The sequence below is a fragment of the Sciurus carolinensis genome, chromosome 14 (assembly GCF_902686445.1).
Source record: "Sciurus carolinensis chromosome 14, mSciCar1.2, whole genome shotgun sequence".
NCBI classification, from domain to species: Eukaryota; Metazoa; Chordata; class Mammalia; order Rodentia; family Sciuridae; genus Sciurus; species Sciurus carolinensis.
Window position 1 is genome coordinate 44,129,682 of NC_062226.1, and position 15,852 is coordinate 44,145,533.

General features: G+C 40.3%; 1 protein-coding gene across 2 annotated transcripts in view; it reads left to right on the forward strand.

The window, feature by feature from the left end:
• Positions 1 to 15,852, forward strand: part of Mob3b (MOB kinase activator 3B) — a 194,386-nt gene that overhangs the window by 37,614 nt on the left and 140,920 nt on the right. The window contains exon 2 of one of the 2 annotated variants that reach the window (XM_047525588.1): positions 586 to 702. The exons of the other annotated variant lie outside the window; for it this stretch is intronic. The gene's annotated coding sequence lies outside the window, so the exon portion shown is untranslated. The remainder of the gene's footprint in view (positions 1 to 585; positions 703 to 15,852) is intronic. 2 annotated transcript variants of the gene reach the window in all.

Here is a 15,852-nt window from a genome sequence, read left to right on the forward strand (position 1 = left end):
CAGTCACTTAGAAAATCAATAAATTGGAAGCGCATAGAGGGATGGATCTGTTAAATGCCTTAGAAGAGAATCTATTCTGATTTAATATGGTATCAGTAATGATTGTTTTCTAAGAGATGTTGTTACATTGGTGTGTCCCCTAAAGGGGGGATACTTCCCTGGAGAGAAGGGAGTTCTAGGTCTTTCTTTTTATGTTACAGTAGAGTGAATTCTTGAATTTTTCTATTTCTAAAGTGAAAGTCCATGATTGAGCTTTTTGGATGGTTCTTATCAAGCTCAATAAAGCACTCAACACCAACAACACTAGTAATGTGACCATGAAAGGTCTGGTTCTGCTGCACCCCGATAAAGCCAACAACTGGAGAGACAGAATGACAGGAGAAAAAACAGCTTTACTGGCAACAGGCTGGCAAGTTGGAAGATGGAGAGCTGCTCCCAAAATTCCATCTTGCCAGAGGTCACAGGCACAAAGCTTCTGTGAGGTTTCTAGAGCGTTTCATTTCAGCCATAGCCAGGTGGGCCCCGGAGTAGTCATTAATTTTCTTAGTAATCAGTTCTCTTGACATGGTTTCATGTTGTCCACAGGTCACCAGGAATTCCAGACGTCCTGGTTCCTGTAAACCAAAAGAAAGCTTACTGATTACGTGGACTTATGACTGGGGTTGATTTCTGATGTTTTCCTGATTCTTCTTTGCAGGCAGGGTGAGTTTACTGGTTAATTATTTGGGGAAGGAGGACTAGAGGAGGGAGGCAACAGAGAAACAGTGAGTAAGACCTGCTAGTGCTAGGAGCAGGTTAACCCATTCCCTGGCTTCAGTGATATGTGAAACCAACTCTGTAATTAAGAAACACAAAGTGTGAACTCATTTATACTTTAATGTGCTAATCAACAACAATTTCCCCGAATTTCACTTTTTACTCCGTTCATGGCTTCATTCCTCCCTTCACTTATTGCCTTTTACCCTAAATTGAGTGAATTGTCTAAATTGAGTGCAGTAGCCATGAGGGCTGTAAGGATGGGCTGCTGGCCCTCAAGGAGCTCCAAGCCCAGTAGAGCAGCTGGGGAGGTGGATTCTAGTACAGTGTGATGATTGCTGCAATGGACGTGTGCCCAGGGTGTGCAGGCACATGGGTGGGGTAATCCTCTCAAAGTTCTTCCTGGCTTCCTCAGCCATCCATTTTATTTTAACTTATAGCTGTTGTACCCTAGAACCTCGCCACTCAGCTCGTGGCCCACGGATCAACGACATCACCTCATTTATTCTGATTGTCATCCTTGCTATATTCCCCTTTCTAATTTTCTCTTCTGAAGTTCCTTCAGGCCTCCTCTTGAGTTTCCCATTATGCCCACAGCATTTGATGCATTTATTTAAAATGATTGTTGTTTCATGTGACTGTGTTTTATTGGAAATAAAGGCATTGAGGTCTAGTGAAAAGAGCCCTGGAGTGAGAGTCAAGAAACCTGGCTAGGTGGGCAGTGGCCCACGGAACCTTTGTGCAGGTCAGGAACCTGTATAGATCTCTTCCTTGTACCACTGCTTATTCCCAAGCCCTGGGCCACACCAGCTTCCTCCCCAGTAGGTGAAGTGCTTTCACATGGGCTTTTGTACATGTTGTTCCTTTTGCCTGGATGCTCTTTCTTATCTCCCACCAAATTCCTACTTATCTTTAAATGACCAACTTCAAATTTTATCTCCCATAAGAGATGGTAGAATTTAAGAGAGGGTCTTGAGATCTCTTTTCTTAAGACTCTCTTAAATACTTCCACTTGCTTCTTCCTCTTTGGGTAGTATCATAATTCTGCAAACAGGACAATACTTTCAGTATTTCATTGCAACTGTGTGATGAGGGCTGTCTGAACCTCTTTCCCAAAGTCAAAAATGCCTTTAACACAGGAACTGCGTCTTCATCATCTCTGTCTTCCCAGGGCCTAGGGCTTCTCCCTGATGCGTTGTAAGTGCTTGCTACCTATTGGCTTACTGAAGGTGTGGACCTTAGTTTCCTATGTGCAGCAGGGGATTGGGCTGAATGGTGTTGGAATTTTGTGTTTGGACAGAGACCTTGAACAAGAGGACTCAGGTCAGTCAGGTGAGCCTTTGTGTGTGCAGCACACACAAAGGAAAGCATGACAGTGACATGAGCAGTTTGTTGTGTTGCCATTTCACCTGGTGAGTGTAAGAGGCATGTGACTTCCTTAGTGCTCTAATGAACTGTACTATTAGTCCTGATGTCTTAATACACCACCTTAGATTATGTAGAAGGAAATGAGAGGGAGGAGGAGTATGAAAAATTGTGGAATGAGATAGACATCATTACCCTATGTACATGTATGATTACATGAATGGTATGAATCTATATCATATACAACCATAGAAATGAAATGATGTACCCCATTTGTGTATAATGAATCAAAATGCAGTCTGTAAAAAATTAAAAATTAAAAATTAAAAAAATCAATAGTGTGATCACCAGTTTATTATAATAAATTTATAAAATGTTATATTATTCTCTCCCCAGTCTCTAACAGGTTTGAATAATCCTGTCTCATCTGTGATCACTGCAAATTGGCCTGCTGAATTTGCTTAATTAAGCAAAAAGTGGCCATTTTAAGAAATCAAATACGGGTTGAAAGATTTTCATTGTTTTTTATGTGTTTCAGGAAATAAATGATTGGGCCTCTTGACCCTGGACTAGAAGTGACTAGGGAAGCTGGGCAGTGCTAGTTCTAGGGCCATCCATTCATCCAGTCACTCAGGCACTCTCCACTTATGAACAGATGTTTACTGAGGTTTGCTGGGCTACAGGCATTATGCCATGTGTTAGGCACAGAGATCCACAAAACAGTTCCTGCTAACACGAGCTCACTCTCTGGTGGGGAAAGAGAGGACCAGGCAGCTGGCTTCTCTTATGGTAAGAGTTATGACATAGGAAGTACGGAGGGAGTACTCCTAACTCAGATTCAGGCAGGCAGGGACAGCTTCCCAGATGCCTATGGAAGCTCAGACCTGAGGGAAAGGAGCAGGGAGCCCCTGGCAGGGCCAGGAAGGGCAAAAGGAATACAGTGCACAAGGCAGTCAGAGATATGGCATGCACAAGCCCAGAAGTCAGGGAATGCAGCCCTGGGGGCGCCCAGGAAGTATATTCTGACTGGAGCATTGAATTCAAAGGAGTAAGGAAGGTCCAGATCTGGAGGGGTCCTGAGTTTGGGACCAGGTGCTTTTCCTATGCTATGAAGGCAGTGGAGTGCCCTGAGGGCTCTGAGCTTGGAACTTTGATCACATATGTATTTCGGAAGTATCACTTTGGCTGCTGTGTTTCTAGGATGGATGGGATTGTTCCTAAAAAGTTTGGAAACAGATGTGTGTCTATTTGTCTTTTTTTTTTTTTTTTCCGCTCTGATACATTTTAGTGAATGTGATTTCATAAGTTTCTCTGTCAGTCCCATCTGCCATGCTTTAAAGGAGGGAGTATGATTTGAAGAATTCCACTATACCACTCCCATTTCTATATTGTAATTGTTTACATCATGAAGTATTTTAAATAAAGAGAAATAGAAAATAATAGGTTATACTCCTAAATGTACTCTACACAGATCTAGCACAGTTTTCCACAAAAGCTTTAGGTCCCTTTTTTCTTATTAAAGAAATAAAACTTTACAGGCATCCCCATTCTCTCTCACTGTTTTTCTCTCCAGAGTCGACAACTATCCTCTAGTTAGAAACTATTGGTACTTTATATCTTTATTTAACGAGTACACCACACACACACAGACACACACACACACAAATGGATCCATAAACAACATCAAGTCACATTTTATAGTTGTTTTCCTTTTTACTTTGCCTATTTCAGAGATAGGTCTTACTGAGAGTGGAGAGAATCTGCTTTGTATATTGCCATACAGGTAGACATTATTCATATGATATTGAAACTTGTGCCTTGCTGGGCAAAAAGAAATAGATTCTTTTCCTATCTGATGTGATATTTCCCTTTCCAGGACCTATTTCCATCTAGGTAAATTTGTTATTCCACTTACAGCGCCTGCACCCTGTAAGCCAGCCCCACCCACATGCACACAGTTTGATCTTTATCACTTGCTTAGGGAAATCCATGCCTTGCCTCCTCTACCATGTGATACGTTCTATACCAGCAGCATAGTCTTTCTCTCATTCCAAAAACATAGTGTGTTTTTAAAAAATGTCAAGACAAGTGGCTTTAGTTCAAGAGGTGCGAGCTAACCCCCACCAGACTTGTTTTTGATTTTAGTTCATCTTACTGCTTTTGAGAGTGAGAGCCCAGGATTTGTAGGCTGAGGTCTACCCAAAGCCTTTGCCTAGGAGGCACCTGCTGCTTTCAGAACTGCCTGGGAGCAAGGCAAAGTCACACACAAAAGGCTTCTGTTGGATTTCTATGCATAACTGAGAAAGCTTAAATGACAAGGGAAGAAAACCGCTAGTGAAAGAGGAGGATGGACTAGGAAAAGCGAAAGGGAATACAGTTGACAAAAGGCACATGTGAATATAAAACAGCAGAGAAAACCTGAAAAATGAGCCCAAAATGGCCAGAAAACAAACCTGGCAGCAAATACCAAATTTACTAATACCACAGTGGGAACCATAATTATCTAACATTCCCACCAACATCATCACATCTCCCCTTTTTAGTCTGTGCAAGCTACCAATCTTTCCAGAATGAGTATGAGTAATTCTGGGTCCCTGCCATAGAATGGTTATAACTTCATACCTGCCCTTCTCTCAGACCCAGCACCAGATAAGTGAGCACGGGCAGCCTTGAAATTCATACATCGTGGCAGCCACTCTCTGTGTGCTGACCAAGATACCGTGGTGTTCTGTGGGGGAGGCAAAGGGTATTCCACCTGATCATTGATGGGTGTGTCATGAATACTTTAGAGATGTGACACTAATCTGAGTGTACCATGCTATCTACTAGACTGAACAGCGTGGCTCTGAGCGAGGCATTGTGTCCTGAATCATCCCACTCTTGCTACCGCTACAGCAGCTGCCACACTGATAGGGTTCAGTGCAGGAATATTCTCTCTCTTCTGCCTGATGCTCATCCTCCTCCACTTCCCCTGAATTCAACACAATAGGGAATCAGTGGGCAAAGGAACTTGGGAATAAGTCTTGGGAATAAGTTGCTTATAGATTTCCAGCCTTAGGGGCAACACAAAGCAAAGATGGTAAGCCAGGTATGAGACTTGGACAGCAGATAAGTAATTATCATGGGTGGTCCCCTGACTCAAGGGAAGCCCACCTGGCTTCAAAATCTCCATTCAATCAGACAAGTTGATGCAATAATTTACTTCTCTCAGAAATCTGATTTTAGAGGTAAAGATTATCAGATAGTCAACCAAGGAAGCTAAAATGCAAATACTAGGCTATGAGCAAACTCAAATTATGAGAAGGCAGAAATCACAATAATTTAGTAGAACCAATAGACAGAGGAAATAATATAGCATCAGGGTGAGAAATACTTACTTGAAAATTCTGTTGGGATGGTTGAATTGTTTTAATAGCAGACACAAAGGTGAAAATCTATAGACTCTTGCTTCTAAGAGTCAGTGGCCAAGCAGTACTATGTAGCAGCATAGGGTGAGAAATCACTAAATTGCTGGTAAGGAAACAACAAACCCAAATGCAGCATCTCTTCTGTTTATGGCTCAGGGCCAGCAGGTAGCTTGAGCATCATGTTGACATCTGTCCTTCCTTGACCCCAGTTCCCATGGGGATGATATGGAGGTGGGCCAAGTGCATTCTGTGAGTACTGGGGTCCATTTCAGAGCTGAGCAACATTGAGTTTAGGAAACTCCCAATTTTATAAGGGGACCTGCCCATCCTCCCCACTAGAGACAGTAACATTATCTTTATTACTCTGGAAAGTAAACACATCCTCCGTGGGCAGAGGATGTTCTGTCTTTACTATGCTGATCAGGAAACAAATGTGCCCTCTGATCTGCAGGGAATCCTACCCCTGGCTTCCTAGGCTGTTTGCTGTGCAGAGATTTCAGAAAAGATAGTCTGGAGTTAAGATTTGTAGAGGCATCATAGAGAATTGTCTTCCAGCACTGACAACTCTGAAATTGCCATGAGTTTCCCAGTTTCCATGAGGCCAAGTCCTACTTCATCTTCTGTTGGAATTAATGTGAAACCACCTTTTCTTTCTTGCAATATTATACTCTTGAAAGTACCACTCCTCCCATTACTTATATCAGCCTGGGTGGGTTTCTGCTCCTCACTTCTAGAAGACCAGAGCTAATAGAAAGCTAGGGGATTAGGTATGTTCAGAATGTTAAATGCTAGGTAAAAGTTTTGTTTTTTTTTTAACTTTAAAAAATTTTTATTACACAAAGTTTGTCGTGTAATTGAATATTTATCTACTTTGTACACAATTATTCTCCATAGAAAGCCTGCTTCAGAACTTCTCATCTAATCACATACGAAACTCTGATGCTTGGTTGCCACATGACCAGCTTCATTTCTGTTCATGTGGGATGTGACTGACCAACTCACAGGGAATCATTTCTGTTTGTTGCCTCCATATGTTGTTAACCTAGCATGGAATTTGAATTAGAGTTGGAAATCATCTGTTTTCCTTCCTATAGTTACTATTATCAGGCTGTCTTGTTCCAGATCTTCTTTGAAAAGTCTGGATCCATTTAATTAAATGAAACTTTGATGCTTATAAAAGATAAAGCTTGGCTCACAGATCTACACACAAGAAAGAAATATAAACACAATAGGAATCTGCTAAAATCTGCTCTGTTTAGGGGGAACGGTGGGGTGGATATGGCTAAATAGTAGAGCAGTTGCTTAGCATGTTCAAGGCCCTGGGTTTAGTCTCTGGCACCAAAAAAAAAATATTTAAATATATATTAAAATAAACACTTACATACAATAAAATTCAATGCATATTATAATATAATTTTTGTATCATATATAATAATTTTTATTTTAAATATACTTTTTTTGTTAAGTTGATCTGGGGATTACGCTGCTCTCTAAAGGACTGACAAAACATTGACCAGAGTTCTTCATCACAATTTTTTTTTTAAAAACTACCTGTATTAGTTTTAGTAGTGGTAATTAAGTTCTTCTGTGGATAAACACAGCATACGTTTTAGGACCTAAGATGATGAAGGTGGAAGGAGAGGATCTGAAAGAACTCGACTGACGGTGAAGGAATGAAGTCGCCACCGTCACCTTCTGCAGTGTTTTCAAGGATTACAGAAGAATTCAGTGCTCCTGTCAGGACTTTTCTCTTGCCAGGATTTCTCCACTAGAAACTTTCCCCACTCTTTGCCTTACCTCTGAATTATCCTGAATCCCTCTGGACTCTGTGTATGGCTGTCTTCTGCAAAGACTCATTTCCACTGCGCTTGCCTGCTATCCTAGAGACTTGGGAGACTGAGACGGCAAGATCCCAAGTCCGAGACCAGCCTGGGCAACTTAGTGAGACTGTCTCAAAATAAAAAATAAAAAGGACTGGGGATGTAGCTTAGTGGTAAAGTACCCCCGGGTTCAATCTCCAGGATCACACAATAAAACAAAACAAACAAATGAACCAACAAAACAAGAAGTTGTTAACATTAGGAAGAGGAGGAGAATTGACTGATCTTGTGGCAGAATTCTGCTTGGTTTTGTTTGGCGTGGTTTAGAAGCTAAGACTCTGTCCTATGGAGCCAGCTTGCTTAGGTTTGAATCCCAGCTGTGCCCATTCCTAGCTATGCAACCTTGGGTAAATAAATTAACCTTTTTTCAGTGTCCTCTACTATAACATGGGAATAATAAGAACACCTACTTTATAGATTGTTATGAGGATTGATGAGTTCACATTATGAAATAAGTAATATATAAAAACAACTTGCTATGATCTCTGTTGTTACTGATATTTTTATCAGTATGTAGAATGGATGCCAATGAAATGTCCAGCTGACACTGTCCACCTGGCAATGGAAAATGCTGGTTCTGAGCTTGGTTGAGTGGCCTGTTTAAAACATAGTAAAAGGCCTAATTTTCCTGGTGGCTCACATCTTGTCAAGATTAAAGGGTAGGTGTCACTTCTACTAACTGAGGTATAATGGTCACTATCTCTTTATGTCCCAGACTCCTCTTCCAAAGTGGGTACCCCAGTCTGTGTGAATCTGCTTCATCAGCTGGTACCCTGGTGAGTCCACGTGTGTACATAAGAGCTTGCGGAAAAAGTCTAAGGATGGATGGAACCAGTCTCTGAGTTCTGAGAGGGAGGAAGGAAGGGAGGGAGGGAGAGAGAGAGAGAGAGAGAGAGAAAGAGAAAGGATAAGCAGACCTAAAATGCAGCAGGAATAAGTCTGGAGCAATTAGGAGGGAATTATCCTGGGACTACTGCCCTTGGAACCTTCATGGCAGCCCTTCAATGTCAATTGGTTGGTGTGACTCCATTGGAGGTTAGCAGCAAATATTTTTCAAGTTCTTTATGCTTTTTATTAAAAGTACAAGTCAACTTAAAATAATGGACTTTACTGTGCTCTCTGGTTACTACTTTCCACCCATCAGTTTTGTACAGAGAGACATGTTCACTTCTTATGATGGCTTGCTGCCCCACCTGGGTTTTTTTTTGTTTGTTTGTTTGTTTGTTTCATTTTGTTTCATTTTTTTTGGTTGGAGTGTGCCAGGGATTGAACTCAGGGGCACTCAACCACTGAGCCACATCCCCAGCCCTATTTTGTATTTTATTTAGAGACAGGTTCTCACTGAGTTGCTTAGGGCCTCCCTAAGTGGCTGAGGCTGGCTTTGACCTCTGGATCCTCCTGCCTCAGCCTCCTGAGCCACCGGGATTACAGGCGTGCACCTCCATGCCTGGCTCATTTCGTTTCATTTTTAACAGAAATCTAATATAACTGGAAGGACCTGGTGGACAGGAGGCTGCCCTGGAGACTCTGGGAGACTTGTTGGATCAGAATCTTCTGTAGCAGAACTTTTTCTTAGCCCTAATGCCTTTATCTCTGAATTAATGCGAACCCCTGATTGGGAGCCCTTATAAAAACACTCCTGACCACTTCTATTTGCAACCCATCCTTAGCTCCAGACAATTTTGATAGGCCCTGAATTTTCAAAAGAGCATACCTTATGAAATGCAGTAACATTTTTTATTTGGTGCATCACTGTCTCTCAAAAAAACTCAGACAGAACTTGTCTTGAACCCTGACACTCAGCTCTCTGAGCTCAGCATGGCCCCTCTGCCCTCAGGCCTTCCTTGTCTCTCTGTCCCTGCCTCAGAATTTGGTAGCCCTTCACTCCCACAGATTCCTACCTGAACTCAAAGCCTTATCCTGTGTGCAGTCCTCCAAGAAATCCAGTGGAAATCAGCATCGTGCTGGGCCTGTAGTTTTATTAAAGATTTCAGTGCCACTCCCCCTGCGTTGCTTCATATTCTACCAGCACCCTCTGTACCTTCTAGCTGCACATGGGACCAGAGCTTTGAGACATTCTGAGGCCCTAGGTTCTTTTCTGCCCACACACATGCCAAACATATCAATGTGCACCCACACCCCACATTAAATATAATTTTTGCTTCAAGCAATGAAAAGCATGTTTATAATTTGCTTTTCGGTATCATTTGACTATAAGTAACTCATTCAATTTATGATTGGCTCAGATTTCTCAGGAGCAGTGCAGTTGAGAGTTTTTTAAAAATGAGAAAATGTAACCTACAATTGTTTTCATATGTAATAAAATATTTTCAAATAATAAATTTAACAATTAAAGAAGTAAGCATCAAGCTGGGTGCAGTGGCGCACACCTGTAATCCCAGCAGCTTGGGGCAGGAGGATCATGAGTTCAAAGCCAGCCTCAGCAAAAGTGAGGTACTAAGCAACTCAGTGAGACCCTGTCTCTAAATAAAATACAAAGTAGGGCTGGGGATGTGGCTCAGTGGTTGAGTGCCCCTGAGTTCAATTTCTGGTACCACCGCCCCCTCAAAAAAAAGAAGTAAGCTTTATATGTTTGGAGATATTTACTTAAATCTTTACAAATTTTCTATTTTTCTCTTTATGTTCTAGAGACAATAATCTTTTTAAAGCCATCAAATCTCTATGTGCACCCTGAAAAAAGAGTGAGCAGTAGGCATTGTAGCTGTGTGTTCAGTGTCTAAGGCAGTTAAGCAGGAGGCCTGTCTGTCCGTAGGCAAGACACCTCAGGAAAAGTATCCTGTCCCTACAGGATGTGCTTTCCTTGCCAGGAACAGTCCCATCAGGTCAGCTCATTTATTCCTCATGCCTTCTGGAATTTCAGTGAACACAACTTTCTTGGTATCATTACACACGTGTGTGTGTGTGTGTGTGTGTGTATTTATACGTTTGTAGTGCTGGGGACCAAACCCCATCAGATACAAGTGCTCTACCACTCAAGTACAACCCCAGCCCTCATGATACATATTTTTACAGAGCACAGCTAAGTTGGAAAATAGCCGCCTGGTGCATTCTCATACAGAACTATTTCATCAGGAACTTCAAGCAACCTGTAGAGAATGCTTCTCGTGGGAGTGGATTTGGTTTAGAGTGCAGATGGAAAGAGGCAACCTAATGGAGGATCCAGCATGGACAGCCATGTGGAGTCAGCGGCTGGGACACAGCTAGGTCAGGTCCAAAAGGCCTTGGAAGCCACAATGAACTTTTGAGACCTTAACCCCATAGGCCAGGGAGAAGAACTGACATCCCAGGAAAAATAGCAGACTCAAAGAATAACTTAAGGAGAATGCCATTGATTTTACTTTCCTTATCTTTCTCTTCTCCGTCTTTTGAGACATGAAGGGTTCTTTTTAACATCATGGTTTTTCTCAACATCATGATTTTTCTTAACAGCTAGACAAACCCAGGTATCCAGTAGGCCCTGAGGGAGACTTGGTGTAAGCAGAACTGACAGAACAAACATCCAGACATTATTCTGAGTTAGAGTGACCACTGGGGCTCCGCGTGTCTCATGTTTGGACTATTCAGTGATTTTCCCATCCTTTAATGTTAGGCGTCTTCAGCCAAATGATAAGGTAGAGCAGGGTGGAAATTACAGGGTGGGGATCACAGTGTGTTTTAGGACCAGCCATCACTTCATGCATGTTGTGAGGGTTCTTCTTCTCTTTAAAATTTCTCTTTTGTGGGATGTTTTTGTATTTTATTTGCCATGCTTTTTTTTTCTCTCTCACTTGTTTCATTTTATCTCCTTGCTTCTGTCCCCTAGATTAATCTTTTCCTCCCCCTTCCTTCTCTTCCTCCTCCTCCTCCTTCTTCTTCATTTGTGTTTGCTTTTTAAAAAAATTAGGGAGCAATGTGTAGAAAGCAGATTTCCCATAAAACACTGATTTCCAGCCTTGCATGAAGGCTGGCCTATATGGCCTTGGCCTGTGTTCCCGCATGGCAGCGGTCTGTGAGACAGACACTCCCACCACTTCAACCCAGGACCCTCCATGCCCCACTGTGTCTGGACCCTGAGGAGACATCAGTGGCCATTTGCTGGGAGCGGTTGCCTTTCTTTCCCTGCTTACTCATTTATATGACCTGCTCTGCCCAGTAAGCACTCCTATTTGTGACTGTTTTTTACCTGGAGCCTTCAGTTCAGTTGATTTACATTTGTTATATTAGCTGGTAGATTTTAATTCACATCTGGAGTCTTTCATGCTGTTTGTCCTACAATCCCTGTGTTTCCTTTTCTCTGCTTTCTTATCTTTTGTGGATTGCTGGGGTTTTTGTATCACTCCATTTTTTGTTTTTTCCTGAACACTCTGAACATCATACTCTGTTACAGTCTTTTAGTGACTAACCTGGTAATGACAGCACACATCTTTAGATTATAAAATCCCAAAGTGATCAATACCTTTACCTTCCTCTGAATAACACCCTTCCCATTCATACCTCCAATCCTTATGCTAGCTTATGAGTATTTTAAGTCTACGAGTTCTTTTAAATCTCTCAAGTCATCGTTTCTCTTATTCTTTTATAGAGTCAGTGCCTATATTCACTTATCTGTGTTTTTACCACTTCTTTTCTTCTTGCTTTTTTCTTATATCTCAGAATCATTTATCTTTCTATATCCTAGAAATTACTCCTTAAACTCCTCTTATGTGTCTTACATCTGTGGTTAATTTCTTTTTGCCCAAAGGGCATTTTTTAGAATTTCTTTGAATGAGGATCTGTTGATGGCAAATTTATTGTGGTTTTATTTGTTTTTACATGTCTCATTTGAGTGTTCTTTTTCCTTTTTCTACCCTTCTACTACCTTAGAAATTACACTTTCTATTTACCCTCCCACTCCTCCTTCATCTCCCCCAATTATAATATGTATGCTTAGCTTTTTTTTAAAAAAATAAATTATTCAAACTTGCTATTCCCTTATAAAATAGTACACAGACTTTGGACTATTTTATGTTAATTGCCCTTCCATATTATTGCTATAAATATTTAGTTTACAGCAATAATAGTTTCAAGTTTTATATAGTTTCAAGTTGTTTATAACCCCTCTCCCTGTTAATCTGATAAAGATTTTTCAGTTCAGGTGTTTATAAATTTATTAATATGATTATTATCATCTTTCCTTGTTGTTTATCTTTCTTTTTCTCAGTTTACTTTATGCTGAAATATGTTATTATTATTTGGTATTTCTTTCAAGGACTGTCCACAAATTGGATCTCCTCCTCTTTCTTGTATAAATATATTTTTATTTCACTCCCATTTTGGGGACAGTATTTAGTTAGATATAGAATATTAGTTTGATAGTTATGTTCTTATGCCACTTTGAATATGTTATTCTGTTATCTTCTGGCCTCTATATTGTTGATGACAAATGAGCTGTCACTCTCATTAGGTTGGTAATTTATCATTTTATCTTTGGTGGTTTTTATGACTTTCTATTTGACTTTGATGTTCTGTAGTTTCTTAAATGTGTGTGTGTGTGTGTGTGTGTGTGTGTGTGTGTGTTAAATCCTGATTGGGATTTGTAATTTTTTAACTCAAGCATACATGTATTGCTTTGTTTCTGCTGAACTATTAGCTTTATCATTTCAATATTTCCTCTCTCACAATTTCTTTCTCCTTCCTTCCAGAATGCCATTTAGTTTTTAAACATTTTTTTTCACATTTTTATTGGTGTGTTATAAGAATACATAATGGTGGACTTCATTGTTACGTATTTGTACATGCACAGATATAACAATATAATTTGGCCAATATCATTTCCCAGTATCTCCCCTTTCCCTCTCCTGCTTCCTCCTCCTGGTCTTCCTATACTCCTCTGATTTCCCTTCTATTTTCACAAAATCCTTTCACACACCTTTCTTTTCCTTTATCTTCTTCGCTTTCACATCAGAGAAAACATAAAACCATTGACTTTCAGAGTTTGGCTTATTTCACTTGATATAATGTTTTTATGTTGCATCCATTTTCCTGTAGATGACCGAATAAAATTCCATTGTGACTGAGTAAAATTCCATTTTGTATATGTAACACATTTTCTTTACCCCTTCATCTATTAACAGATACCTAGGCTAGTTTCATAGTTTGGCTATTGTGAATTGTGCTGCTATAAACATGGGCATGCATGTACCGCTGTAGTATGCTGACTCTTAATTCTTTAGAATAAATACTGAGAAGTGGTGTGGTTGTGTAGAATGGTGGTTTCATTCCTAGTCTTTTCAGGAACCTCCATACTGATTTCCATAGTGGTTGTACTCGTTATAATTCCAACAACACTGTAAAAGTGTTAGAACTCCATTTAAATGTTTAATTTTCTTGATTTAATTTCCATGTCTTATAACCTCTCTTTGACATTTTCTATCTGTTTTTTTCTCACTCTGTTACATTCAGAACACTTTTGCAAATCCATCTTTCATAATAATAATTCTTTTTTCAGTTGTATCTAGGATTCGATTTACAGTATTTTTTTTTCATTTTTAAGAATTCTATTTAGTTTTTTTTAATTTCAAATCTGCCCTTTCTTTATTTATAGAGGATGGTTCTTTCATTATTTTTCCTTCTTTTATTTAATAAAATAGTTTTAAACATAGTGTATAGAACCTATCAGGTTATTCTGTTAGCATTGCTTCTTGGGTGTGCTAGGAGGCTCCTTCTGACTGGTTTGGTTCTTTATCTGGTTTGATCAGCAGAGAGTTGTTTACTCTGAGGGGGGCTTGTGAGTCCTGAGTTATGAAAGTATTTTTATTTAGCGTTCTGAGTTTGGTTCTGCAGAGGTTCCCCTGATTCTGGGAACATTTTAATGGTGATTTTTGGTTCAGGATTTTTTGGTTCAGATTTATTGCAGAATCTAAACAATGTAAATTGGGGCAATACACTTGTATATGGCACAGGCTTGGTGTTGTTTTTTATCCTTTTTTTTTCTTTAGGTGTATTTTTTTCACCTTGAGATGGTCTGCATGACCTACTTGCTTTCCCTTATCTACTTAGGGGACAGTGATAGTTTTTCTAGTCTTTTTTTAATATAGATGAAGGTTTTCAAGAATTTTTTATTTGATGAAATTATGTGATTCTACTCTCTTACCTTGCATGGGGTCCAGGACCATATCACCTGTCTTCAACTGGGCATTAAAATCCTAGTCTAGGCCCCTAAACATCTGTATCCAGTTCCACCTGTATCCACCTCTGGGTGACTAAAGCATTTAACATCATGCCTACTGCTTTGACTTTGGCTTCTCCCTTCATGTCTGGCTTATATTGAAGAGAACAGTTGTGTTTTATAAGTCTGTATGATACATTCTCCTGATGGCCACATTGGGTTTTATTTTATATATATTTGAAACTGAAGGGATATACCGGTGAGTTCAGTTCAACATTCACAAACTGTTTATTGACTATCATGTCTCTGGCTATTTTATAGATCTAGGGTACAAAAATAAGCAACACGAAGTCTTTGCCTCTCTATAGTTTGCATTCTCAAAGAAAAGACAAAAGACAACAATTAGAAATACTGTAAAATCAAATGGAATTATGAAGAAAATTAAAGCAAGATAAGTCAGGATGAGGGGAGAGAGAAGGAACAGGTCAGGTGAATGTGCTTTGTAAAGGACTGCAAAGGACCTTTGATCAGAGACTTATGTGATGTGATCAAGAGACAGACATGCTGATATCTGGGGTTTCCATTTGGGTAATCTGAGAAGCAGATGTCAAGACAGGGTTATCTCTGCAAGAGATCTGTTAAGGCAACTCCTATAAGTAAGACCAGAGGCCAGTGCAGAATGAATCTGTGGACCCTTTATTGCAAATTAACATCTTAAGAATTTGAAGATGGCTGTGGCAGAGCATTCAAATGCAGAGTCATTTTGAGTACTCCTACCGGGAGGGAAAAGAGGAAGGGGGTGGGACCCCAGGAGGCTCATCAGATTGTGATACAAGTCTGACCCCAGGTGAAGAAGCAATGGGATGAAGGCTGAGTGGAAGCATCCTAGAGTGCTGTACCATTCTGAGAGAGTTAGGCGAGGCCACTGGGGAGTCTTTGAGCTGAAGCCCTCTGTCATGGGAGTTTTCATCTCCCAGGAACAAGTTTGTCGTGGTATCCCTGCCTGCTCAGTCACTAGCTAGAAGTAGCCTGTGGGAAGCCTGGCTTTTGCAGAAATGCAGAGAATTTCAAAACAAGACCATTGTGACTAACTCCTGGGTAATTATTCTCCCTGTAAGCTGGATGTCTATAAGACACATTCTCATGGCAGCTACACTGGGTGAGTTTCCCTATTTAGGGAGAAGGAATAGCAATTGCAAAATCTCTTGTCATCAGTTGAATCATGTTTCTTATCCAAAATTCTCATACTGATGTTCTTATCTCCAATCCCTCTGAATATAACCTTATTTGGACATAG